At 41.9% G+C, this 26,887-nt stretch overlaps 1 long non-coding RNA gene across 3 annotated transcripts in view; it reads left to right on the top strand.

The window, feature by feature from the left end:
- The window catches only part of LOC138837869 (uncharacterized), a 29,938-nt gene extending 8,301 nt beyond the window's left edge, over positions 1–21,637 (top strand). For 2 of the 3 annotated variants that reach the window (XR_011375474.1, XR_011375473.1), the window contains 3 exons: positions 106–190; positions 9,197–9,413; positions 10,500–12,465. This is a non-coding gene — a long non-coding RNA (uncharacterized lncRNA). Of the gene's footprint in view, positions 1–105; positions 191–9,196; positions 9,414–10,499; positions 12,466–19,586 lie in introns of those variants that run through there. The other variant, XR_011375475.1, reaches the window with a different exon arrangement.
- Positions 21,638–26,887: the final 5,250 nt, after the last annotated feature.

Here is a 26,887-nt window from a genome sequence, read left to right as displayed (position 1 = left end):
CCACTGTGTATGAGGGATTTTGTTGTTCATTTTCCCTCAAAGCAAGCAGTCTCTGTGGCTTGAGCCACACAGATCAACTTCTGGCTTCTTTTACTTTTTTGGCAGTTCATGGAAGATAAAAATCTCATAGAAGATAAGAGTACTGTATCAGCACCTGAAATCTGAGGATTGGGGTTGAAAGCCCAGGCAGGTAAGTCCATAAAACTTATCTCCATTTCATCCCCCAAAGAAAGGAAGTGGCAGAATGCTACCTTTAAGAAAAAAAAATTCTATTTCAACCCCTGGGTTCAACACCCACACCTGATACATACTCACAAATTCCTAAGGGACTTTTCTGCCTGGGTTGCCTTGGAACCCAGATCTTCAAGTTCTGTCTTTTGTGTAGCTTGAGCTCCAGGTATAAACCAGCAATTCTCTTGGCTTTTGTGCTCATCTTCCACTCTGATTTTTATTTGTGTATTTGTATTTAATTGATTAATTAGTAGTAGTCCTACCTGGGCCTGGTCACTGTTATTTTGCTTTTTCATTCAAGGCTGTTGCTTTACCACTTGATCCACAGCTCTACTTCTGGCATTTTTGCTGGTTAGTTGGAGATCAGAGCCTCATGGAATTTCCTGCCCAGGTGGGCTTTTAACCACCATCCTGAGATTTCATGCTCCTAACTGGCATTACATGTCAGCCACCAAAAAGTGCCTGGCTCACTCAATTTTAATATTTTTTTTTTGGTTGGTCATGGGGCTTGAACTCTGGGCCTGGGCGCTATCCCTCAGCTCTTCAGCTCAAGGCTAGTGCTGTACCACTTGAGCCACAGCGCCACTTCCGGCTTTTTTCTTTTTTGCTATATGGTGCTGAGGAATCAAACCCAGGGCCTCATGCATGCAAGGCAAGAGCTCTACCACTGAGCCACCATCCCAGCCCTCAATTTTAATATTCTTAATAGGCTCTTACAGTCTTTTTATTCACATGATGATGATGATGATGATGATGATGATGATGATGATGTGCTGGTCATAGGTTTGAAATCAGGGCATGGGTGCTGTCCATGATCTTCCAGTTGAGCCTCAGCTCAAGTCCTGGACTTTATTCCTTTTTGCTTCTTTCTTGGTGGTTAATTTGAGAGAATTGTCTCATAAAAAACCTTGGCACTACTCAGGAGGTTGAAATCTGAGGATTGTGGTTTCAAGCCAGTCCTGACAAGAAAATCCAAAACACCCTTTTCTTTTTCTTTTTGTTGTTGTTGTTGTAATGACAAAGGTGAGGTGCAGTGGAGTTGCAGTTTCATTAACAGGTAAAAAGGATGTTTGTTTTGGAGCAATAGCCTCCCAAAGTACACTGCCTCCTGACTAGGGATGGTCCACTGATGGTTAGAATGACTTGTCTTCCTTCTATGACCCTATTACCCTGGTAACCGATTGTTTACAAAGATGTGATCCTGACACCTTAGCAACATGAGAAGGGACAATATCATTCCTAGGTTGGGATGAAAACCAAGTGGATCCCCCCATTTGGTGTGCTGTCTCGCTCTGGGGGGCCAGGATGATAGTGCACCCTTCTGTGAAGAAGGAAAATGACTTGAACAATTCTGTACTCTTTGTTCATTTCTGACAGATGAGGGCTGTAGATATATTCATGGACTTATCTAGGGACAAGCAGGGAATTTTCTAGGATCTCCATTGTGTCTAGGAAGGAAGGGCCTCAGGTTTTGCTGCAGAGAGATGCATCCTACAGTGCGGTTGCAGCAGCCCTGGCTTGCTCCAATGCCAGTGATTTCCCAGATCAGCAATATACCTGGACCCAGGAAATGTCACCTTATGCAGATGAAATAACTCTCAGGACATCTGTCCTGATGACCACGGAAGCCTATGCCAGTGCAAGCGACGGTGACACAATGCTGCTCATGTGGCTAGGAGTATGGAAGTGGCACTGGTGTGGATTAGAGGTGTTGGGTAGCACACGTGGTGGATGCTTTCTGCTCTGCCCACCACATGACTAAAGGCAATGCTGGATTCTGTCTAATTTAACTGGGGTCTGGGGGACTGTGGATTTTCTGGGATGCCAAAGCTCCCAGGGGGACATAGGTTGAGCTGGACTAGGTGAAAGGGAGTGAAGGAAACCTCCAGAAAAAAGGAAGTCTTGATTCTCTTTAAAAGTTCCTTTAACGCTTAAATTTTAATCAAAATGGGAACTAAATGGAAAAAGTGATTCTAGATCTCAGTTTCCTGAATAGCTAGCATTACAGGTGTGACACTAGTACCCAGCTCACTCTTTTGTATCTATTGAGTTTATTAGGTTCTAGACACTGTAGCAAGGAAAAAAAGAAAAGCTTTGTTTTGAAGGTCTATGCCTTTGTGTGTGGGGTTGGGGGAGGGTAGGGAATGTATACACATAAATATGTTTAAATATATGATGGAAAAAATATATTGAGTGATGTGCTAGGGAGGAATGTTAGCAATTTGCAGTGATGTATGAGTTCAGAAAAGCCTCATGTGGTAAATGACTTAGAAGAGATCAAGGCAACTCATCCAGGCCCCAGAATCAGGTAGAGTCCTGAGCTCGAAGTATGAGCACCTACACCGGGTCCCCTCCCATTTCTGGAGTTCCCTCCATACAACTGGCCCCTCCCTCTCTCTGCCCAGACCCACCTGGACTCCCATCTACCTCACTTCCTTTTCCCTCAGATCCTCCTGCTACCAGGATAGTGATGGAGGTCATGTGCTCCCTCTTGGGGGAAATATGGCTTCTCTAATAAACCTTGTAATAATCTTTCTCCTTTGCCTTCCTGCTTCTGCATGGTCCCCTTGCATGGATTTTTGTCTAATCCTCTTACATTGGTCACCCCTGTGGGTATAGGCTCCCCAGTGGGTTTGATCCTCCCTCCACTTCGGAAGGAGGTTCAACCAGCTTCCCTGGGACCTTTCCTGAGATCCTATACGCCAGTCACCAGAGGACCACCAAGGTAACTTTCTCCTGACTGAGCGCTCTACCAGCCCATCCAACACTGCTAATTAAGTCCCACTCCAGGCTAAGTGACCAGTTTATCTGAGGTCTGGGTTTCTGATTCTGATATCTCAGTGTAAGGCCACCTGGGCCTCTGTGACTTACTGAGCCCCCCTTCCCCTCATCAGAGCCAAACCTTGGCCAAGTGCCAGGGGCCTACCTTGGCCCAATGACCCATCCTCCATGGCCCAAGGAATACAAATGGACAAACATGAAGACATTCTCCACTGGCAGGGCCACCACCCCCTTTAGGAGCCAACCTGTACTGTGGAGAACACTCTAATATAGGCCCATGGCATCAGGTCCCTTACCATGGGAAGGACACTAAATTTCTTTACATTAAGGCCACCTGGGCCTTGGAGGGCTGCTGAGCCCCTGCAATCAAATTTTGCCCCAAATTTAAAACTCCACTTCTGTGAGTGCTTGGGCAGATAGCTCTGGCTCTCTCTCTCTCCCTCTCTCCCTCTCTTCCTCTCTCCCTCTCCCTCTTCCTCTTTCCCTCTCCCTCTTTCCCTCTCCCTTGTAACTGAAGGTAAAAGTATGGATGAGTTTAAGTTTAAACTCCTCCTCTGTGTTCTGCCTTTGCAGTTTCCCCTCCCCTGCAGTCTCCCCTGTGAGGCGCTCCCCTCTTTTGTGGCCTCCCCCACAAGGCACCCTCACTTCTGCGGCCTCCCAGTGAGGTACACCCCTTTTTGCAGCCTTTTCTGTGAGGCCCCCTCCCCTGAAGGACTTCATCTGTGAGGTCCTCACTGCTCTGCGGGACCCCTCCTCTGCCTTTGTAGTGGGGGTGGAAGCTGAAGCTCCAGTTTTGCCAGAAACAATGCATAAAGCATAAAGTGACTCCATTTAGGGTATCATCTCTTACTCTTTTCCATGGTTTTCCATGGTCAGGACTGACTTTGTCCTGGCCATTGTCTCAACATCCATTGCTGGGATAGCTTGTCCTGGTTGGCATTTACAGTTTGGACTCAAGGCCTGGGCACTGTCCCTGAGTCCTTCTGTTCCAGGCTAATGCTCTACTACTTAGAGTCACAATGCCACTTTCAGCCTTTGGCTGGATAGTCCTGGTTCTGTGCTGATTAGTAGGGAGATGGAGTTTTAGAAGGATTTTTTTTTTTGTGCCCAGGATGGCTTTGAACTTTCTTACAAAAGCTCTTTTTATTTCCAGTTAAAGCAACAAGGAGATCAATGAGATGGAGCTTACCTATAACTTGTTCACAATTGACTAACAATTACTTGTCAGAGATTTTTAAAAGAAAGCCCAGTAGATGCTTTTAACCTGAGACTGATTGGCACTCTAAGTACGGCCCACTGCCTCTGGGTAGCCTGTTTAAAGTGGCTTATAGACAACATTTAACCTATAACAAATGTACAGGCCTTTTCTTGGGCTACAGCAACATAGCCTGTTTAACACCCTGGTTTATAAAAGCATTTTCTGTCTGGCAGAGGAATGCCTACCTATGTAGGCCTTTAGACAGATCTCAATAGGAACATAATCTCAGCTCTACAAGCTTTTCAACAGATGAATTTAACCAGCTCAAAAGTTACTGCCAATTAGGACTTTGAGCAGATACAGGGGTTTGGAGATTTACATTCTACAATCTTAGCTTTTACTACCCACTATCACAGATCTCTGGAAAGTTTTGCCCAGTTAGACCAACATGGGTGATAGGCATGTTTACAAACTTATCTTTCCATGACCTTCTGGCTTGATCAATTTTTTGGAGGACCAAGCTCAAGTAACTCAGGACCTGATACCACTTTTGTCATCCAAACATTTGTTTGCAATTGCCTCTGGATATTTTAACAATATCAGGGTCCCTGGAGTGCCTTTCTTATGTTGGGATAAATACATCTTTGGCATTTTCCTTGGTCAGTCGCTGGACTTGAACTCAGGGTTTGAGTGCTGTCCCTCAGCTCTCCAGCTCAGGACTAGCACTTGGCCACTTTAAACTCCAAAACAACTCAGCTTTGAGCACTCTGTTGGCAGATTAGAGATGACAATCTCACAGGGACTTTAGTCTGCCTGTGCCTGGACTGGCTTCGAACTGCAGATCAGTGAGTTTTTTTGTTTTTTTTTTTTACAGTCACTTTTACTCCAACTAAAAGCAACAAAGATGGTCATTGGAAGTAGTTTTATAAGCATGGTTTTACTTATTAAATTACATTTGACAAACTTGTCCTATCTTTTACTGTGGGCCTTCCGGCAACTGTTACAAAAAATTTTAGGGGCAAACTAGAATAATCCTATTTTTTTTTTTTTTTACTTTGAAATAAACCTTTAGGAAAATTTTATCTTTTAAACTTGTCTGGGAGGCCAGCCACTCTCCACAACTTCTCAAATTTTTACAAGGGGGATGTCATTTTAAATCCATTTTGTAAAGTTATTTTAATTTGCATTTAAATGCATCATTGAAACACTGGGCTGTATATTCTTTGCCTGTAGGCTGTCCTGTGGGCAGTGAATAGAAAGAGTGGCCATTTTTTTTTCTGCAGTCTGAGTTACCTTTAGGAATTTACCTCCAATTGTAAAATAGTATAGAAATCAATTTCTATCCTTTGCTCATACACCCCGTATGGTCTAACTTCTGGTGATGAACATTTACAGAACCAAATATCTAATGTGGCTTGTGTTTTACCCTTAATTAACAGGCTTTTGGTCATGTGAGATGCAAGGCCAGAGTCTGAGAGAGACTGTGGCATCTCCCAGCATGTATAGACTGTTGCACCTCCTGTTGGTAACCTGCAATATTTCTACATATACTGGTTAGAGACCTGGTTTACACTGGCTTTTGCAGGCTGGTGCCACTGGTTTAGGCAGCTGTGCCTGAGCATAGTTACTCTGGTCCCTTGATCTTAATTGAAGTTGATCAGCACACAGGGGAGAAAACAGAGAATGAAACCCTTAGCTTTAGTTTACTAGCCATGGTCAGTGTACAATAGTTAACTCTTAGCATAGATGGACATAGGAATGACATAATTCACAGCCAACTTAGTTACCAATTTCATTTACTTTGTAAAGGACATTGTCTTTTTTAAGTCCTTTTCCAAGGTCTTTTAAAACTGCCTGTTTTTTCTTTGGCTTAGTCAGGTCACAAAGTTTTAAAGCAATTTAGATTAATTCACAGCTTCCATTGACAAAGATTTTTAGTAGGCAGAGTAACCTTGAAACCATAATCACTTACATATAGTCGAATAAGACACAGACAGACATGTTTGTGCACAGATTATAGAGCGTGCTTAGATTTTAAAATAGACTTTTAAAGTTTTGAAATTTTAGTGGAACTACTTTTCTAATTATGATGGAACCATGTGGTCAGTTTAAAATACAAAACTTTGCCAACAAGAAACCTAGTGAACAGGAGGCAATAGGAACATACACTTGGCCTAGCATAATGGCACCACAGGACAGGGGAGGGGGAAAGGGTAGTACCAAGCTGAAGTACCAAGAGGCCAATTTGGCACATCCACCACTTGCTCAATGCTAGAGAGAAGATTAATACACTTTTGGTAATATCCAAACTTGTTGGCCTTTATTTCGGGGAGTTTAGACTTAAACTCACCCATTTTCTATCTAATGAGTAGAAACAAGCAATTACTGGTTACATTCTTCCAGGGCTTAACCAAAGCGTTTAGCATATGAAATACTTGTGAAAGAGGTTACAAGCAGGTAATTTTGGCAAGAGGCAGAGTTTAAGGGGAGGGGGAGAGAGAGAGAGAGAGCTACTTGCTCAAGCACTCTCAGAAGTGGAGTTTTAAATGTGGGGCCAAATTTAACTGATGGGGACTCAACAGCCCTCCAAGTCCAGGTGGCCTTAATGTAAAGAAATTTAGTGTCCTTCCCATGGTAAGTGATCTGAAGCCATGTGCCTAGAGTAGAGTGTCCTCTGCAGTGCAGGTTGGCTCCTAAATAGGTGGTGGCCCCACCAGTGGAGACTGTCCTTATGTTGGTCCAAGGTGGGTCCTTGGGCCATGGTAGGCCCCTAGTGGCTAATTCCAGCACTTGGCCAAGTTTTTGGTCAGATGGTGAGGGTGGGGCTCAGTTAGCCCAGAAAGGCTCAGGTGGCCTTACCACTGATATTGGAATCAGAAACCCCGACCTCGGACAAACTTGTCACTTACCCTGGAGTGGGAATTAATTAGTGGGGCTGGATGGGCTGGTAGAGCACTCAGTCAGGAGAAAGTTACCTTGATGGTCCTCTGGTGACTGGAGTGAAGGATCTCAGAATAGGTCCCAGGGCAGCTGTTTGAACTCCCTTCTGAAGTGCAGGGGGAGCAAATGCACTGGGGAACCTATCCCAGTATGGAGCCACCAGTGAAAGAGGATCAGACACATCCATCCTATGGGACCATGCAGAGGCAGGCAGGCAAAGGAGAAAGATTATTACAAGGTTTATTAGAGGAGCCATATTTCCCCCAAGAGGGAGCACATGACCTCCATCATCATCCTGGTAGCAAAAGTATCTGAGAGAAAAGGAAGTGAGGTAGATGGGAGTTCAGGTGGGTCTGGGTGGAGAGAGGGAGAGGCCAGTTGTATGGAGGGAACTCCAGAAATGAGAGGGGGCCCAGATGAGGGTGGAGCTGAGGACCAAAGGTGAGCGATCTACAAACTGCAGTTCAAAGCCAGTCCAGGCAGAGAAAGATTATCATCTCTAACTAGCCAGCAGAGTGCCAAAAAAGCGGGCAGAGTTGCTTTGGAGTCCGAAGTGGCAAAGTGCAATCCTTGCACTGGAGAGCTGAAAAACAGCACTCAGGCACTAAGTTCAAGTCCAGTGACCAAGGGAAATGTCAAGGTTGCGTTTACCCTAACATAGAAAGAGGCACTCCTGGGACTTTGGCAATAATGTTTGGCTCTTCTAAAATTGATCAGAGCTTGAGGTCATGGCAAGCTACTTTATAAGCATGCATAACTGGGCAAGAACTTGTCAACCATTTGTAATAGTTGGCTGTAAAAGGCTGAGGTTGTGAAATGTGGGGAATAGCTTAAATCCAAACTGCTCTGTATGTGCTTAAAACCCTAATTGGCAGAAAATTCTGGGCTGACACTAACCAAATAAATTTGTTTAAGAATAAAATATGAAATTGTTAGGACCAGATCAAAAGTAAACAGATAGGGTATTAATTAGAACAATGAAGGAGAAAATTCAAATTTAACTGAGACAAATAAGTCCCAGGTAAGCAGAGAAACATTGGTATAAACACCAAAATAAAACAAAATTGTGGTCTGATAATTACTAAAAAGATCATTTATATCAGGATTTAGACCAAATGTTAAATTTTCAAAGATAAGGGCTTAAGTAGAGAGTTACGCACCAGGAGCTACACTAAACATCTGTATTCCAAAGGATGGCCTGCCTGTTCCACCTAGGCTATTTGAGGAGCTAAACAATGCTTTCGCCCATTTGGGGAGGTAATGTTTTCCTAGGATTTCAAGGTAAGACTTGTCCCACCTCCAGGCCTTGAAGCTGGGTGCAATGCCCCCATCTCCAGCCTAGATACCAGGATGTCTACAGGCAGTTGTGTGGACTCAACCACCCTATTTGCCTTGATGCAATTTGTAATCACTAACTGTTAGTTCTGCTTTTATAAATTGTTTGTCAATTACAAAACTGCCACTGAACACCTACAAGTGGAACTTCTTATGGATCTTACCTTTAAACATCCTAGACTATTTAAATCTTTTACAAACCAAAGTACTAAACAGGCTATGCTGCTAAAGCCCCCCCCCAAAAGGGTCCATACAGTTATGAAAAGTTAAAAAATTATGCCTAAACTCTAGTTTGGAATAAAATGTAATTAGTAAAAAGTTGTCACCTTGACAAACTACCCCACACCATATTCTAAAAGCCAGTGTACAATCAGAAAAATATTAGGGGAGTTTACTAAAGTTAGTCCCTAGGTAAAACTTCTTTAATCAACCTGTGTAGACTAATGCCAACTGTTTACACACCCATAAAACATTTAAGCTTCAATTATTAAAAAAACAAAAAAGGGGAATCCCCAAGGGAAACTTTTGCCTTAACCTTATTTACTCTAAATGTTTAAAATTTCACTCAAAGTGATCCTTTCACTAAAGCTGAAAAGCATTTTATCCCTCTAGCACCACCTCACTATCTATTCCCATATGGTTTAAACAATTTAATCAATGAAGACTAAGACTAATGCCCCATAAGGGAAAACAGTGTTTCTATCATTCCAGATGGATCCACTGGCAACATCTGGGTCCCTTTTTGACTCATTCGACCTCCAGAGAAGCAAAAACAACACAACACAATCCTGAGGAAGATCTAGTACGCAGCTTTGCAGACCTAAGCTTGAAGTCCCGAGGAAGCCATCATCCTTATCTTAAGAAAACCAGCTTGACCCCACCAACATGGGGTCAGAATAAGTGTTGACACAAGACCGAAGCCACCCTGGTCAGTACAAAAACCCCTAGAATACCTGAATATCTGTTTTGGCCATGATTGCACTGCTTGTGAATACTTCTGCAGTGAGTAGTGAACATGCATATTGGGCCTGTGTCCCTCACCGACCATTGTTAAAATTAGTGGATTAGCTAGACCAAGGTCCGGTGGTGTATACAAATGACAGCACGTATTTTCCTCCACCATGGGATCATGCAGACCCTACTCATCCAGGTGAGGAAGGAATACCTCATATTATTTCCTTAGGATTTGAGTCTTTACCACTGTGTTTAGGGACATCACCTTGCTTACCAACCAGAAGACAGGTATGGGCATACATCTTGCCTGATGATAAAATCAACAATCATATGGGGCTATTCAGCACAATTTCCTTAAATTTTATTGGTAAGGATCATTCTTATACAAATAAGACTGGGCGACCACCTAACCTAGTATGCCAGGACATTAATTATTGAATTTTGTTTATGTTTCTATTCAGTGGTCTCAGTGTCAAAACCCTAGAGGAAAGATTATACAGCATAATGATAACATCTCATTTATAGATTGAGGTCCTCATGGATGTTTCATTGCCAATTATTCTGAAAAGCATGTTGGTGATTGGTATACTAATAATTCTTCTGATGGTGACGTCTATACAATGGAGTTATAAATCATGTAGAACCCATTGGCTTGCTCACCTGACATGATGGAGGCCTTGTGCCTCGTAGGCCACATATGAATTTCAGGGGACACTTAGGGCCTGAGCAGTGGCATTTATAAAACTTGCCACCCAATTTTATACAACCCAGAATTGGATTGGTCACTTTACTAGGGCCCATGAGGCAAATTATACATTTTACAGGAACCATTCTTCTACTGTACAGGGTTGTATTAAACTTTCCTATGTACTAGCCCACAGGGACAGTGTCAATCAAAGAGAACCCACGCAGCCTGGACTCTTTACATGCTTAAATCATACTATTTCTTTTAATATGCCTTCTCAGTCTCTCCTGATATTAAGATTTCGCTTAGGGGTCTGGGTGCCTGTTAACCTCACCCGACCTTGGCAGGAGAGCCCCACTGTTGGTTTGTTGACAGGAGTCTTCCAGCAACTGCTGAAGAGAACTAGGAGATTCCTGAGTCTGAGTGTAGCTGTGATCCTTGAAATGACTGCTATCATCATGACTGCTGCAACTGCCGGAGTGGCCCTGCATTCCTCCATCCAAACCAAGGACTTTGTAGAGAAGTGGCTGGACTGTCACCAGCTATGGACTCATCAGCACAATATTAAACAGGACATTGATTCCCGTCTGAACACCCTGCAACACACGGTGCAGTGGATGGGAGACCAGATAATTGATCTGCAGAAACAGCTAACCTTCAAGTGTGATTAGAGCTCAATAAACTGTGCATCACTCCTACTTGATTCAACACTTCTAACATTACTTGGCAGGGACTTCACTACCACCTGCCGGTCTTGCAAGGAAATTTGACTTGGGACATCCACTAGTTACAGCAGGAAGTCATTGAGACTTTCTTGGCACAACTCCCTGGGGTGGGATATGAAGGTCTGGCTGAGGAATTGCATCTGTGCTAAACCAATTGGACCCTCATACCTGGTGGCACAGTTTTACCCATAGTGTTTCTACAGGATTGATTGCATTATGTCTTGTCAAGATATTGCTGTCTACATTCCAAAATAGTTTCTGCAAATCCCTTCTGCAAAGGATCTCTTGCTTACGGTTGTACTTAAACAAACAAAAAAGGGGGGAGATGTCAGAGGCATCAACCGGCATAACCCCATCTGTTGCTGTTTCCACAGCGGGATCTGGGAACACGATGTGTGGTATAGGCAAGAAGGGACTACACCATGTGGGTATAGACAAAATTTATTGGAACATCACATGCTTATATACAGCACACAAGCAGGAGAAGTAAATCTTCAGTCAGGGGCAGAGAGTTAAACAGTTTTATGGGAGCACAGACAATGAGAGTTTAAACAGAAAAAGCTAATCCTTGTCAACAAATGTGGAGCAGTTCCACTAATCAAGGTTGTAAAAGTAGGTAAAGCACAGGTGATTACACATGGGGGGGGGGTCTCCACGCATTGTTCTACGTGGTTAAGTAGATGAAGCAGGAATGGTACTTTGAGCAAACCATTACCTGAGTCTTGCACCGGGGCAGAACCTTTGCCCAGCATGGAGGAAAGGGTGTCCCTTCCTCCCTGAGAAGAATTGGAAGTGGTCCTGTGGCTCAGGTGGTAGGGCACTTGCTTTCAGCTGAAGAGCTGAGGGACAGCGTCCAGGCCCAGAGTTCAAGCCCCACAACCAACACAAATAAATAAATTGGAAGGAAGGGATGCATGCCTGTATGCACCTTCAGGGCACAAAGGTGCTCAGATGGGGTTTTGCAGGCCTATGCCTCCAACACCCATATGAACCCCTCTCCTTCTGCTCCCACTCCAACTCCCAGATCTTAGGCAGATTGGGTGGAAGGGGGCTGTGTCAGTCCTGGAGTTTTTCTCCGCCTCTGGCTGTGCCTGAGCAGCTGCAGGAGCCCTGGCCCATGCTGCACGAGGCAGCAACAACTGCTGCAGTCGCTGCTGCAAGTTTGGCCATTTGGCTCCACTCCTGCCTGGTTGCCCTGACACTGGAGGAGTCTCGCTGGCTCCTTTGCTGTTTCACACTGCACCTCCAGCCTAGGGATGAGCCCAGGAAGCTCGGCGCTGGAGCCTTTGAGGCCTGAGGTCAGCCGCTGGAGGGATTTGGAGGGGCTGCCCAGTCTGCAGGGTCTGGCCTGAGGAGCCTGTGCCCCAGCCATGGCTGCTTGCTGCTTCTCACTGCCGCTCAGAAGAAGCGGCGGCGGCGCTGGCCTGTAGCTGGCTTGCTTGCTCCCTCCGAGGCTCTTATAGTTGTGTTACTGGCAGAACAATATCCCAACTGCTCTAGTACTATTTTATTGTATTTTAAAAATAAAAGACTTCATGGGCCCCATAAGTGCTTTATAAAATATGACTGGCAGCCGCTATTTAAATAAATGTGAGAATTCAGGAGTTTTTCTTTTATCTTCCTAAGTGATTTTTTTTTTGTCTGTCTTGGGACTTGAACTCTGGGCCTGGGTACTGCTGTCCCTTAGCTCTTCAGCTAAAGGCTAGCACTCTACCACTTGAGCCACAGGACCACTTAGGTTTTCTGGTGGTTTATTGGAGATAAGAGTCTCATGGTCTTTTCTGCACTGGTTGGCTTTGAATCTCGATCCTCAGATCTCAGGTTCCTGAGTGGCTAGGATTACAGGCAGGAGCCACTTGTGCCCAGCTCTAAGTGATCATTTTAAAGGCTAAGCATAATAGATCACTCCTGTAGTACCATCTACTTGGGAGGCATAGATTGAGAGGACTGCAATCCAAGACCAACCCAGGCAAAAATTGAGATCTGATCACAATCATCAAGGTGGGCTGATTCCAATAATCTCAGCTAGATGGGAGGCTGGTCCTGGGATGGGAAGAAAACAGGATGCCCTAACTTAAAAACTAAAGTACAAAAAGGCCGTGGTGTGGATTAAGAGTTAAACACCTGCCTAAGCATGAAATCCTTTGTATAAACCCTAGTACTGAGAAAAGGAGGGAGGGAGGAAAGCAGGAAGGGATATAGGGGAGGGAGAGAGATGTTATTTCATTAATTTTACATTTTTCCTAACACCATTCATTTTGAGTTTCTTTTTTTTTATTCGAAAGTTTTTTATTTGCTTTCAAGCGATTGTTTATGACACATTCATAAGCATTTTGAGTTTCTTTTGCTCAAGACTAGCACTCTGCCACTCAAGCCTCAGTACCACTTCCAGCCTTTTCTCTTTATGTGGTACTGAGGAACCAAACCCAGGACTTCAGGTATGTGCTAGGCCAGCACTCTATTACTAAGCCACATTCCCAGTCCTTCTTTTATTTTGTAAGATGAGGTTTGGTTTTGTGTTCTTCTCTTGGCATGGAACTTAGGCTAGTCTCAACCTAACTTCTGACTCAGCCTCCTAAATTCAGAGATTGCAAACATAGACCACCATACTCAGCTCAGGATTCCTTTGAGAGAATCATCTTTTCAGAGACAGAGTTATTCTGTCTTCCTTGGATTGGATGGCCTTTTGCTTTTGGCATTGTGTTAATCCCATTTCTTGTCCTGATATATTTCTCCTTCTAGATCAATAGAAAATTTTCAGCTTCCCAACTTGAAGCCTATTTGTGTCATCGAATAATATCACAAAACTTGTGAATATCATTACCTGGCATCATGGGCATGCCAGCCAGCTAAAACTCAGCTATCAGATGGGCTTGGGCTTCAACAATGCAGGCATTTCTCTGCATAATCTGAAAACTGTCATAGATAATGTTGGTTTATTCCATCCTGTTTTCAGCTGCTTGCCATTCTGAGCTTTGTATGTTTTTGCTTTCTTTTATTTATTTATTTATTTTTTGAGTCATAGGCCTTGATCTCTGGGCTTGGCTTGGGTGATGTCCCTGAGCTTTTCAACTCAAGGCTAGCACTCTATGACTTGAGCCACAGAGCCACTTCTGGTTTTCTGGTGGTTTATAGGAGATAGGCATCTCACGGACTTTCCTCCCTGGGCTGGCTTTGAACCACGATCCTCAGATCTCAGACTTCTAAGTAGCTAGGATTACAGGTGTGAGCCACCTGTACCCGGCCCTGACTGAATCTTGAAAAGAGAAGACAGGAATAGGTCAAGAGACACACAGTATCAAAATGGGGATGGGAGGGATCGAGAGTCCTGACTGAGCAGTGGATCCATATAAAGTCTGATCAGACTTACTCCAAACATGAAGGAACATCTTCAGTCTGGATGTGGGATGCCTATAAACATTGTCAGGGACATGAAAGGAGCAGGGTTGGGATGAAGGTTTTAGGGAGCACTGTGGGATGAAGTGTCATTAAAAACTCAGCTCTGGGGCTGGGAAGTTGGCTCAGTGGTAGAGCGCTTGCCTTGCATGCCTGAGGCCCTGGGTTCGATTCTTCAGCACCACATAAGCAAAATGGAAAGCCGGAAGTGGCGCTGTGGCTCAAGTGGTAGAGCACTAGCCTTGAGCTGAAGAGCTGAGGGACAGGGCACAGGCCCAGAGTTCAGGCCCGACAACCGGACCCTCCCCCCCAAAATAAAACTCTCAGTTCTGACAGCACAGATCAAGTGTATGTCGTGGGAGTCCCCTGTTGTGCTGTGGCAATGCTCTTCCTGTGTATGTCTGCCTAGAGGGGGAGGTGTTTGCTCCTCATTTGTTATTAATTCTAGAGGACAGAGGAGCCCCATGAGTCCAGTAAACAGATGCTTTCTGGCAGCTTCTCACAGTGTTTCCTCCAGGCAGCACCAGCCTCTTTACTTGCTCTGATGAGGCAGCTGCATATGGGTCTGCAGGAATTTCTTGTCAAGAAATTAGAGAGTCATTCATTCATTACTCTAGAACAAAGAGTGGCAATGCCTAACTATAGGTTGCTTTGTTATTCCAATGTGTGTGCTACTGGCACTGGCTTGTCTCTTCAGTCTGCACAGGCTCAAGACAATACTATAGTCAGCTCGGACACACCAGCTTACACCCAGTCACTACTCAGAATGTGATGCCAAAGCTACTCCTGGTAATAGATGACAAGGCTGTTTAAATCAGAATAAGATCACAGCAGAATGCACTACGATATCTTTTTGCTCCTCTGATTTAACAGCTTCTAAGCTAGTGTTTCCTGGCTTCCTATCCTTGTGGCCTAGTATGAGAGCCATCTAGGTTGTTGCAATGCATCAGCCAGGAGAAGGGTGTCTATAGTCAGAGTATGACACAAAACATAGCATCTGTGGTGAGGTTAGACTTGGTGTTGGATTATAATTAAGCTCTTGCTGCAAAGCTGGGAACCATGGAAATGGACTGCCATTGTGAAATGGACATGGGATAATTTAGGAGACAACAAGGATCTGAGTAGCTCTCACCTGTAATCCTAGCTACTCAGGATGCTGTGATCTGAGTACTGAGGTTCAGAGACAACCTAGGCACAAATATCAGATAGTTTCTTTCTTCCAATTAACTAGCAAAAACTGGAACTAGAGCTGTGGCTGAAGTACTAGCCATAAGAAAAAGAGCTAAGGGTCAGCACTGAGCACATGCTAGCATGAAAAAAATGAGAAAGACATAAGAAGGGAAATTACAAGGGAAATTACAAGAAACTTACTGTGAACAATTAGACCTCTAATTATCTTTCTTTTTATTAGCAAGTATTGGTTGTACAAGAAGGAGGTTGTGAAGTTCCCATACATGGATACAATTTATCACAGTCATACCCCCTCCATCACCTACCCAGTCTTATTTCCAGTTAACACTAAAAAGCCAGAAGCAGTGAGGTAGCTCAAGTGGAAGAGTCCCAGCCTTGAGCAAAAAACTGAAGTGACATTACCAGGTCCTGAGTTGAAGCCCTAGTACAAGGACCACCACACCCAACAAAAATAAAACATTCCATGGGAATGAATGTAGATCTTGTAACATACAACTACAGAAAATAGTAATGTCTGGCATTGAGCTCCCTTAAATTATAAATAACATGAGGAAACAAAGGTCCAAAGTCTTTTTGAATAGCATTTTATTTTCTGAGGATAACAGAATAACAAGACATTGTTATTGTCTGTTCTGTCACATGGTGTTAGATATAAGTATGGGATACTCTGCAGGAAGAACCTCTGTGCAACTTCTGAGGAAACAGAAGTTGGCTGTTCTTTTAAGGGTGAAGGAAATACTTTGTATCTTTTGATGGCTGTGAATCTATGGGAAATCATCAACCAATTAAAAAACTAGATATAGTTATAGAATTATATCATCTTATAATAAGAAAGGTCATTAAAGGCACTTTAAAACTAAACAAAGAGGGGCTGGGAAGGTGTCTGAATGGTAGAGTGCTTGCCTCACATGCATGAGGCCCTGGGTTCAATTCCTCAGAACCACATAAGCAGAAAAACAGAAAGTGGTACTGTGGCTCAAGTGGTAGAGCACTAGCCTTGAGCTGAAAAGCTGAGGGACAGCTCCCAGGCCCTTTGTTCAGACCCCATGGCCAACAAAATACATACATACATACATACTTACATAAACTAAGAATAAGAACTTTAAGAGAGTAAACTAATAGAAATGGAATATAACTTAAATAGCAATCTACAAATTTATACTGTTAAATTCATTGAGTATTTAAACAAATGGGGAAATTCAATTCTTTCCCATAATAGATTGTTAACTGAAGAATATAATTTGAGTGAGGGAATTTTGTGTAGATGCCTATTACATATCATCTAATAGAAATGCCATGTAAGCCAGAACACATAAGCCTCCCACAGGACATAGTGCTGTCTGAAAATGAACTCATGGAAAAATGGTACAAAACCTCGTTCAGAAGTCATACTAAACTTTTTCTGTGTATATGCTGATCCTGGGGTTAGAACTGAGGGCTTGGGTGCTGTCTTTGAGCTAATTTTGCTCAGGACTAGTGCTGTGCCACTTGAGTCACAGCACCACTTCCAGGAGTGTTTTAGTAGTTTTTTGGAGATGAGTCTCATGGACTTTCTTTCATGGGCTGGCTTCAAACATTGGTCCTCAGATCTCCACCTCCTGAGCAGCTAAGGCTATAGGCATGATCCAGCAGTGCTGGGCTCCAAACTGACAATTTTCTCTCAAGAAATATCACTTCACACTGAAATAGTGAATCCAAATAGCTCATAATGGAACAAGGAATAATATTTCCAGAGCAACCTATAGTGGATCTATTCGCATATACTGTGACAGATACCAAATGTTCCCAAATCAAATCTACCCTAACCATTTTTCTCTCATAGACCCTTCTTAAAGCAATTTCAGCAGGTTTTGTTAGTTTGTTTTGTGCTTATTCTAGGTCTTGAACTCGGGGCCTGAGTACCATATCTATGCTCCTTTTGCTTAATCTTAGCATGCTACCACATGAGCTACAACCCATTTCCTTTCTTTTGGTAGTTTTTTGGAGATAAGACTCACTGATTTTTCCTGCTTACAACCTTCTGAATAGATAGGATTAAAGTTGTGAGCCACTTTCCCCCACCTTCATTGTTTACTTTTTTAGGAGCACATAAAGTACTTCCACCACATTTGTCCATTTGCCCTTCCCCTCACAATGCTACCCCCACCAAAAACCTTATAATAGCTTTCTTAATCCCTTGATTAAAGTAAACTAAGCAAAGAGACAATTAAAAATGATATGCTATGTCTTAGGTTGCCTTGATCTTAGCAGAGTATCACTTCAAGTTAAAAACTGATTAACAAAAATTAAAGAAAAATACCGAGGAGACTCAAAATTAAACAAAGTAAATCCTAATCTTCAAGTTTCAGGTCTCCAAGTAAAAGGAAAGCAGAAAATGTTGTTGCGAGTTCCAGGTAACCAGTGAGGCTTGATAGTCAAATGTGATGTGTGATCCTGAAGTCTGAGGGGAGTATGAGCAGTACTAATGTATAAGTGTTTAAAATCCCTCACTTCAATGGTTATGCTAGGGTGAAGTTGAGAATATCCTTGTTCAAGGTTTTGGGTATCATCATATTTATGACTTCATGAAATCCCATAACATCATGATGCCTCTTCCTGAAAATTCATTGAGTAATCCTAGCTACTCAGAAGGCTGAGATCTGAGCATCATGGTTCAGTTATCTCCAATTAATCACCAAAAAGATGGAAGTGGAGCTGCAGCTCAAGTGGAAAATCACTAACCTTGAGGGGGAAAAAAAGCAAACAAGAACAGATTCTAAGCCCTGAGTTCAAGCCCTAGGAGTGGGGGTGGGGGGAGTTTGATTGAGAAGGAAGACAAAAGACAGTCAAAGCCAAGAGTAAAGTAGCTCCTAAGAGTTCAGAGATTACAACCTAGAATGCCTTTAACCAAGGATGCTTGTCTTAGTTGGGTTTTTCTTATTGTGATTTTTTTTTTTGGGTCCAGTCGTGGGGCCTGAACTCTGGGCCTGAGCGCTGTCCCTCAGCTCTTCAGCTCAAGGCTAGTGCTCTACCACTTGAGCCACAGCGCCACTTCCGGGTTTTTTTCTTTTTGCTTATGTGGTGCTGAGGAATCGAACCCAGGGCCTCATGCATGCAAGGCAAGTGCTCTACCACTGAGCCAACTTCCTAGCCCCTTATTGTGATTTTTTTTATAGGCAAACAGCATTGAACTGGAGAAAAAAATAGCTTTCTCAACCTAAACAAAATGTCAAAATGAAGAAAAAGCCTATCTTGCGCAAGCCTATAAGGCAGGAGTTACTTGAGGGGAATGAAGAAAGCCTAAAGAAGAGCTCAGCATCCCAGAGAATGGTGTGTCAGACCAGGAAGGCAAAGAGGAGGACCAGGAGCCAGAATCATCATGTGACCTCAATTCTGTGGATATGTGCAAAGTCATGTGTTCACTCACTAACTCTTAGGATTTTGTCATGGCTAGGACACTAAACTTGCTCCTTACTCAAATTTTCCCTTTCATCTGCTTGATCTCAAAACTTCTTAACTTGGGCGGCATTTTTTGTGCTTTTGAAAATTTTATTATTTCTCAAAAACAGCCTTTGAAGTGTTAAAAGGACATCTGGGTGAATAAAGTGGAAATATTCGAGTTTTGTTAAAAAAAAAAAAAAGAAGACCATGGGAAGAGGTGTAATAAGAATAGTCTCTTCCGTGGGAAAAGTCTTAGCAGTTTTACCTTCAGCTCCATCTGTAAGAAACCATTAACATTCTCTATTAGTAGTTATTATTTGTATAATTAAATTTGCAATTGGCACTTGATGATCCAAATATTAAGTACCATGTCCCCTGAGCAAAGTTTAGGTTGTCTGATATAAAGTTGAAGAGCCTACAAGTTTAAATTTTTCTTTAATATAATAAGTAACAGACTATTTTTCAAAATCTACTTGGTTTGGCAAACTTGAATTGCTAGGCCTGGTAATACTTTTCATTGTAGGAACAACTAGTTTTTCTACATAGCTCTTACCCTATACCCTGATGCCCTACTCTGCTTTGTTAGCCTTGTCCAATACTTTGGGATGTAGTCCTTTGGTTTATTTTTATCATTCTAAAGCTAGTCTCTATCATCATAGATATGTCAGAATTGGCATGTTGGTCTAAATATCTGGGAATAAATCTATTTCTTCCACTGTTCTCCCCACAGACATCTTTAGGTAGAAAAATGTTGTTTCCTGCTCTTTGCCTTAGCACCATCTTCCTAGAAAAAACAGCACCATGAGAGCCAAGTAGAGGAAGTGAATGCGCAGGCTGAAGGGCAAAAGAAGAAAGATGAGGCAGAGGTCTAAGTAAACCAGTCTGTGCACCCATCGAGGCCAGAGGAGCAGGAGGAATAAGGAATGCCATAGGCTGGGACACTGAGATGCTGGACTGCATGCCGCTGTGATTTCCCAGTGGATCCAGAACTTTCATTGCCAAGATCATCTCTGAAAGACACACCTTGCTCATAACCAAGCATCCCCTGATGGTCCTGTGCCCCAGACCTGTGACATTCTGGACTAGTTCTGTTCATAGTTGTGGCCAAGTGTGACACATGTACAATAAACCATCTCTTTTGCTGTTGCAAGAAAAAAAAGGAAAGAAAAATGTTGTTTCCTTATTGAAAATTCACCCATTTCAAATATTTTGTGGAAGTTTCTTTTTTGTTTATTGTTTTTTGTTTTTTGGATTTTGTTTTTTGTTTTGTCAGTCATGGGACTTTAATTCTGGGCCTAAGCACCGTCCCTCGTTCTTCAGCTCAAGGCTAGCACTCTACTACTTGAGCCACAGTGCCACTTCTGGTTTTCTGAGTAGTTTATTGAGATAAGAGTCTCAGGGACTTTCCTGCCTGGGCTGGCTTTGAACCATAATCCTCAGATCTCAACCTCTTGAGTAGCTAGGATTGCAGGCTTGAGCCACCGGTATCTGACTGGAAGATTTTTATATGTGGATTTATGGAGGGGTGTATTTGTTTTCTACTCTTCAAACCATTATTTAATGACCATTATTTTGGTATTGAGCAATTTTATTATTTCAATTTGGGGCATTGCTTTATTTTGTTTTGTTTTTGCCCATAATGGTATTTGAAATCAGGGGCTCATACTCACCTTACTTGAACCACTGCTCAAGTCCAGCTCTTTGCTTGTTGAAGATGGAGTTGCAGACTTTTCTGCCTGGCCTGGCTTTGAATCACCATTCTCCAGATCTTAGCCTCCTAATTAAATTTTATGTGTTCAATAGTGTGGAATATAAGCCAGGCATGGGAAGCTAACAACTATAATCCTAGCTACTCAGGAGACTGAGATGTGAAGTCAATCCCAAACATAAAAGTTTGTAAGTCTCTCAACTCTAACAAACTTCTCAGAAAAGGCTAGAAGTGGTGCCATGGCTCAGGTGGTAGAATGCTAGCTTTGAGCAGAAGAAGCTCAAGACAGCACCTAATCCCTGAGTTCAAGCCTCTGCCTGTTGGGGTGGGGGGCAGAAGATTGGGTTTCAAACAGTCAATTGGAAACTCTTCTTCCCAACATTTCATGACCAGTCTTCCCTCTCCTCATTCATAAAGGCCACAGTATTACAGGTTTTCTACCAGAGGCATAGAAACTGGTAATATTAAGTGCTTTTTGTTTTACATTCAATTCACTTTGGAACTTTAAAAAACTTCTATAACTTATAATAAAGATTTATACTACTGAAAATTAACTGATTTTTTGAAAAGCATAGAAAAAAAATCTTTGTCAAGGGTCCCAGTGGATACTAAGGAACATTATTGGGAAATTTTTACTTGGTTGCTTGTCTGTTGCATCATTTAAACACATGTGGAATTTGGGGTTTTTCAGCATTTTACCACCAAATCTTCAACAAACTACATTGCCTCATTGGATTTTGCTTCAAAAGTTATAAAATATTTTGACATGTTTTTGGTTTGGTCTTTTGGGGATTTTGGCTTTTGGAGTGCTAGTGGGCCAGTACGTAGGCTTGAACGGAGGTCTGGTATCTTGCTTAGATTATTTTGCTCAATGCAGTCACTGTGTCATTTAAGTCACATTTCCACTTCTGGCTTTTTGCTACTTAATTGAAATAAGAATCTTGAGGATTTGTTTCCTTGGGTTGGCATCAAACTGTGATCTTCAGATCCCACCTTCATGAGCAGCTGAAATTACAAGTATGAGCCAAACCCTGGATATATTGTACTACCTATAAAACCAAAAGATGGACAAAATTCGGAAGCAAGTGTGTATGATATGTATTTTACATAATTATATAGACAAATATAACCATGTAAGTGTGTGTGTGTGTGTGTGTGTGTGTGTGTGTGTGTGATTTTAAATGTGTAGAGGGAAATGAAGATGTATTGAGGAAAGATTTCACCTAGGTTTTTTCACAGACTGGGCTACAATACAGTCATCATCCCATCCATCTGCATCCTTACCTAAGATATGCACATCCTGTGGTGGTATCATGGTTATTTTTTGTGTGTGAGCGCCACTACCGGGGCTTGGATTCAGGGCCTGGATGTTGTCCCTTAACTTTTGTTGTTGTTGCAAGGCTGGTAGTCTGCCTTTTGAACCACAGCTCAGCTTTCTGTCTTTTGCTGGTTAATTGGAGGTAAGGGTCTTTTTGCATGGGTTGGCTTTGAACTGGGATCCTAAGATCTCAGCCTTCTGAGTAGCTAGGATTACAGGCCTGAGCCTCCAGTGTCTAGCTTTTCATTATTACTTTTACAACCTACATACTCATACACATCCCTTGCATCAAAAAATCTGACAGTTCAGGCTAACTGACAAGATGTGAGGAAAGATGGCTGAGTGGATAAGTTTCCAAATGGGCATCTAGCCATATTAATATCATTTTGGTAGGTAACTTATCCTTTAGTGAGCACATATTTCCTCTTTCACTCTTTCTTTAGAAGTCAGTGAAATGTTTTTGATATATCTTTCAAATATTATCTCCCAAACAGGATATAATATTTTAATATATTTGACAATATTTCAGATGGGGGGTCTTGGTTGTCTGAAGCTCTGTGGGAAGAAGGCATCCAGCTGGGCTGTGAGCACAGAGCTGATGTTTCCAATCTGCTGGTTGCAGAGAAAAAGGTTTTCTTCCTGGGCAGGCTTTGAATCCAGACCCTCTGCTTTCAGGCTTCTGAGGATTGCAAGCATATAGCACCACCAACTGGCTCATTTTAGAAGCCTTAGTTGCTTTTCATTCATCCCATTTTTCCTGCAAGGTTGATGTAGGCAGCCTGGTTGTACCTCATGATAAAGTGATTTTTATAATACTTTGCCTCTGTCATTTCTGAAACTTATTTCCTCAGTACTGGGTATATGAAGTTGATCTAAACCCAGTAGCATTTTCCTTCTGAGATGTTAGGTAGCTTATTTAAATCATTTATTCTTTGCTTTGGCAAACAATCAAGATGTTTCTGTAAAACCCAATTTCATGAGAGTATTATAGTTAGAAATTATCATATGCACACTTCAGTATAGTCTATGCTTTTTTATTGATTGATTGATTGATTGATTTAGGTCAGTCATGGGCTTGAACTCTGGGCCTAAGCGCTTTCCTTAAGCTCTTCAGCTCAAGGCTAGTGCTCCACCTCTTGAGCTACAGCACCACTTCCAGTTTTCTGATGGTTTATTGGAGATAAGAGTTTCACGGAGTTACCTTCCCAGGCTGGTTTTAAACCATGATCCCCAGATCTCAGCCTCCTAAGTAGCTAGGATTACAGGCATGAGCCACGAGTGCCTGGCAGTCTCTGCTTTTATAAACTTATAAGATTGGGTGGAAGAATGGTGATTGTTGAATTAATTTAGTAACTATTCTATAGATTTTAATCCTTAAGGCTTATTAACTCAAAAAGGGATTAAATACATTCAGAATAGTGGAATGTGGCAAGTACTGATTTGATGTATGTGGACAAATGATCAGATTTCTTATGATTACTAAAAAGATTTCTTCAAATTTCCAGTGAGAGGCTGCTGTGCTAACTGGGAGGAGACAGTGGTGATGCTGGAGCTCTGAAAACTGGCTATGAAGCAGAATTTCAGACGAGAGCATTTGCTAAGGATATAATTTCCAAGGCTCAGACCAAATATATTGAACTAGATTGCCCAATGATGAACAACGGGGCACATTTTGTTTGTTGGTTTGTCTTGTGAAGATTTAAATTTTGAGCCTGGGTACTGTCCCTTAGTGTTTTTGTTCTAGGCTAATGTTCTACCTCTTGAACCACAGCATCACTTCCAGATTTTTGGTGGTTAATTGAAAGTCAGTCTTACCAAATTTCCTCTTTGGGCTTGCTTCAAACCTCATCCTCAGATATTGGCCTTGGGGGTAGTTAGGATTCCAGGTATGAGCCACCAGTACCCGGCTAGCACCACATTTTAAAAGTATTCTCTAGGTTAGTCCGGTGTGTCTGGTTACAATTTAAGAACATTGGTTCTGGTGGGTCATGTCAGATTTAGAGTAAAATCAGAACTTTTCTTCCTGTAACAAGTAGCACACAATATCTAATTTATTCCTGTCTTCATCTCTGATCTCTTTCTTCTTCCTTGTTCCAGTCCTTCCTTGTTCCATGAACCTCAGCATGTCAGTGCTGTCTTCCTTTTCTTAAACAAGTCAGGTCCATTCCCACCATTGGGGATGTACTTGCTGTTCTTGCTACCTGGAACATCTGCCCCCAGAAAATTGCATGGATGATGGCCCTGCTTTCAGATCAAATGTCCCCTCCTCAGGGATGTCTCTTCCTATCCCCACTGTGAAATTGTACCCACAATACCACAATGACATTGTGATTATGATTTCTGGTTTTCTTCTCAGCATGAAATAGGCATGGAGGCAGCCACATTCACTTCTTTTTCTCCAACCCCTGCAACAGTGCTCAGGAGCCTTAGCATGGGAATGAGCCTGTCCCAGCTCAAGTAATCCTAGTTACCAGTCAGGACAGCTCATCAAGCTGTAGCCTGGTGTCTAGCAGTCATTTCCTCTCATGCTTTGTGCCTCTCTATGTAACTGAGTCCACCTCAGGGCCAGATCAGTGCCTGAAATTTATCTGCTGCCATGGCAAAAGTATCTGTGATGTCATAGAAGTTATGGCCATTGTTTTGTGAAGCTGTGAGGACACCCACCCCCATAAAAGGTCACCCAGACAGGGATCTCCCATGCCCAGGAGTACATTCAAAAGTTCAGCAACCAAACCATCCCTCGCCCCCTGATGCACTCAGTGTGTTTCCATTCTTTAAAAAAGAAAAGAAAAATTCAAGACATGCCTTTGATGATTTGTCACAGAATTATTGAAACATAGTATATAATTTTATGTGAGTATTTGTAAGACTTTGTCCATCTCTGGAGCCATTGGCATATTTATATGTCTTTGCAGCTTGGGAACAAAAATAAGCTTTAATTCAGCATAGTCAGAGACTATAGTTCAGAAGGCTCTTTTGAGACCTTTTTGGAGGGAATGCTATCTTTCCATCTACAGGTGGCCATCTTGGTACAGGAATTGAGTAGATTATCATAGGGTAAGAAGCTTGTCCTTATTTCTACTGACTTTTCTCTGGGGTCAGGGAGGGTGATCCCACGGCATATGTGTCTTTGCTATCCTGGAGGGACCCAGACTTCCTCTCAAAGTCTAATGCCATGATGGTAAAAGAGGCTAAAACTCAGAACCCACCTTCCTATACAACTAGGGTTATAGGCCTGGACCTTGTACATACAACTCATAGCTCTTTTTTGGTACATAATGTGGTCAACTTAATTATATTCACTTTGTAGATAGATGCACAAATGTATATACACATGTATTTATTCATCTATTTATAAACAGTGTTATATCTACACACACAAATATATATTTATATAATTATAATCAAAGTTATATCACCACTTTCCCCAATAATGTTTTACACTAGTTTGTGAAAAAATACCCCTGAGACTAAAAATGTTAAATGCTCTTATAGTTTGAAAAAATCATATTCAATCTTATATAATATATTATATATAATATAGTGTAAAGAATATAACATGTATTTACATATAACTAATTTAATTATGGATTTCCTTCCTGATTAATTATGGAACCATGTAGACAACGATAATTATCTAAATCTAAATCTATTTTACTGTTGTCAGGAAATACATTATTATAATAAGGCTTGGAAAATTCACATTGGTGAGTTACAAAGTTTCAATAATTAAAATATACAACTAGGATGATGATAAAAACAAAATAATAGAAAAAGGAAGAATGGGAGCTTGTGGGAAGAAAAAACCTCCACAACCCAAACCTCCACAACCCATGCCTTTTTCCCCCAAAATCTTTAGAGACTTAATATATTGGAATCAACACTTACAAGCTCTACCCAAACAGAAAACAATCACAAATTTAGAATTCAGCTATTCTAGTCTCAATCCATGCCTTCTGTCAGACAAGCAAGTATTCATCAGCAATCTCCTTTTTTAAAAAAAAAAAATTCATGTGTATGAATCTTCTCCATTAACAATTTGATATACCAGAATTTGTTCAGAGTAGGTACTTGTGGCTCACACCCGTACTCCTAGCTACTCAAGACTGACATGGAAGGAAAACATTTGGCTTGTCATTCTTTAATGACAGAAGGGAAGCTCAGATGTGTTTAGTATGTAAAAGACCCTTAGTTCGTTACTCAGAAGCATAATAAAGAAATGGAAAGGAAGAAAAAGGGCAGAAATATATGTATATGTTCCATTGGGTAGGTGTGTGTACATATGTGTCTGTCTATATGTACATAGGCATACATATCCTTTAAAATGTGAATTGTATTGAATGTTTCCATTTTAATCCCCCTTTCTATCCTCTCCCTGCCCTGTACCTGCCATTACCTCTGATTTCACTGTTAGTTCCCTACTTTTGTCCATCTGGAGTCTGTCCAACCGCTTTTCTGGTGGACCTCTTGACATCAATCATTCATTTTCCTAAATTTTACAGATATGACATGCAATGTAACTATTTTAGAAATGATAGTGAGGGACAACTTCAAAAAATCAATTTAATGTATGCTGGAGACTCACCTGTAATCTAAGTTCTGAGGATGCTAGGATTCAAAGTCAGCCAGGACAGAAAAGCCTGTATAACTCCATCATATTCGCTTAATCAGTCAAAAACAGGAAATGGAGCAATAGCCAAATTGTAAAAAAAAAAAAATACTGTAAACCGAAGAAGAATCTTATAAGAAAAGCAATATATGCTGACCTCTGCAATTATGGAGTTGGGAGCATTTTGTGAGCCTCCAAGACTTGAGTTCTAATCCCAGTACCAGAGCAACAACAGCAACAAAAACCATTTTCTATTACCAAAATAATCCTGACAATTAATAACCTAAGTTGGTAATGTGTATTTAGTCCAGACGATGCTTAACCAGACTCAAGGGTAAATAGACTGAATTAGGAAAATTGAGTCAGAACTGGAGCTAAGGAAATAATACAAAAATA

The sequence above is a fragment of the Dipodomys merriami genome, unplaced genomic scaffold, assembly GCF_024711535.1.
Source record: "Dipodomys merriami isolate MVZ:Mamm:240054 unplaced genomic scaffold, mDipMer1.0.p SCAF_2770, whole genome shotgun sequence".
NCBI classification, from domain to species: Eukaryota; Metazoa; Chordata; class Mammalia; order Rodentia; family Heteromyidae; genus Dipodomys; species Dipodomys merriami.
Note: the sequence above shows the minus strand (reverse complement) of the source record. Positions and strands in the feature narration are given on the sequence as shown.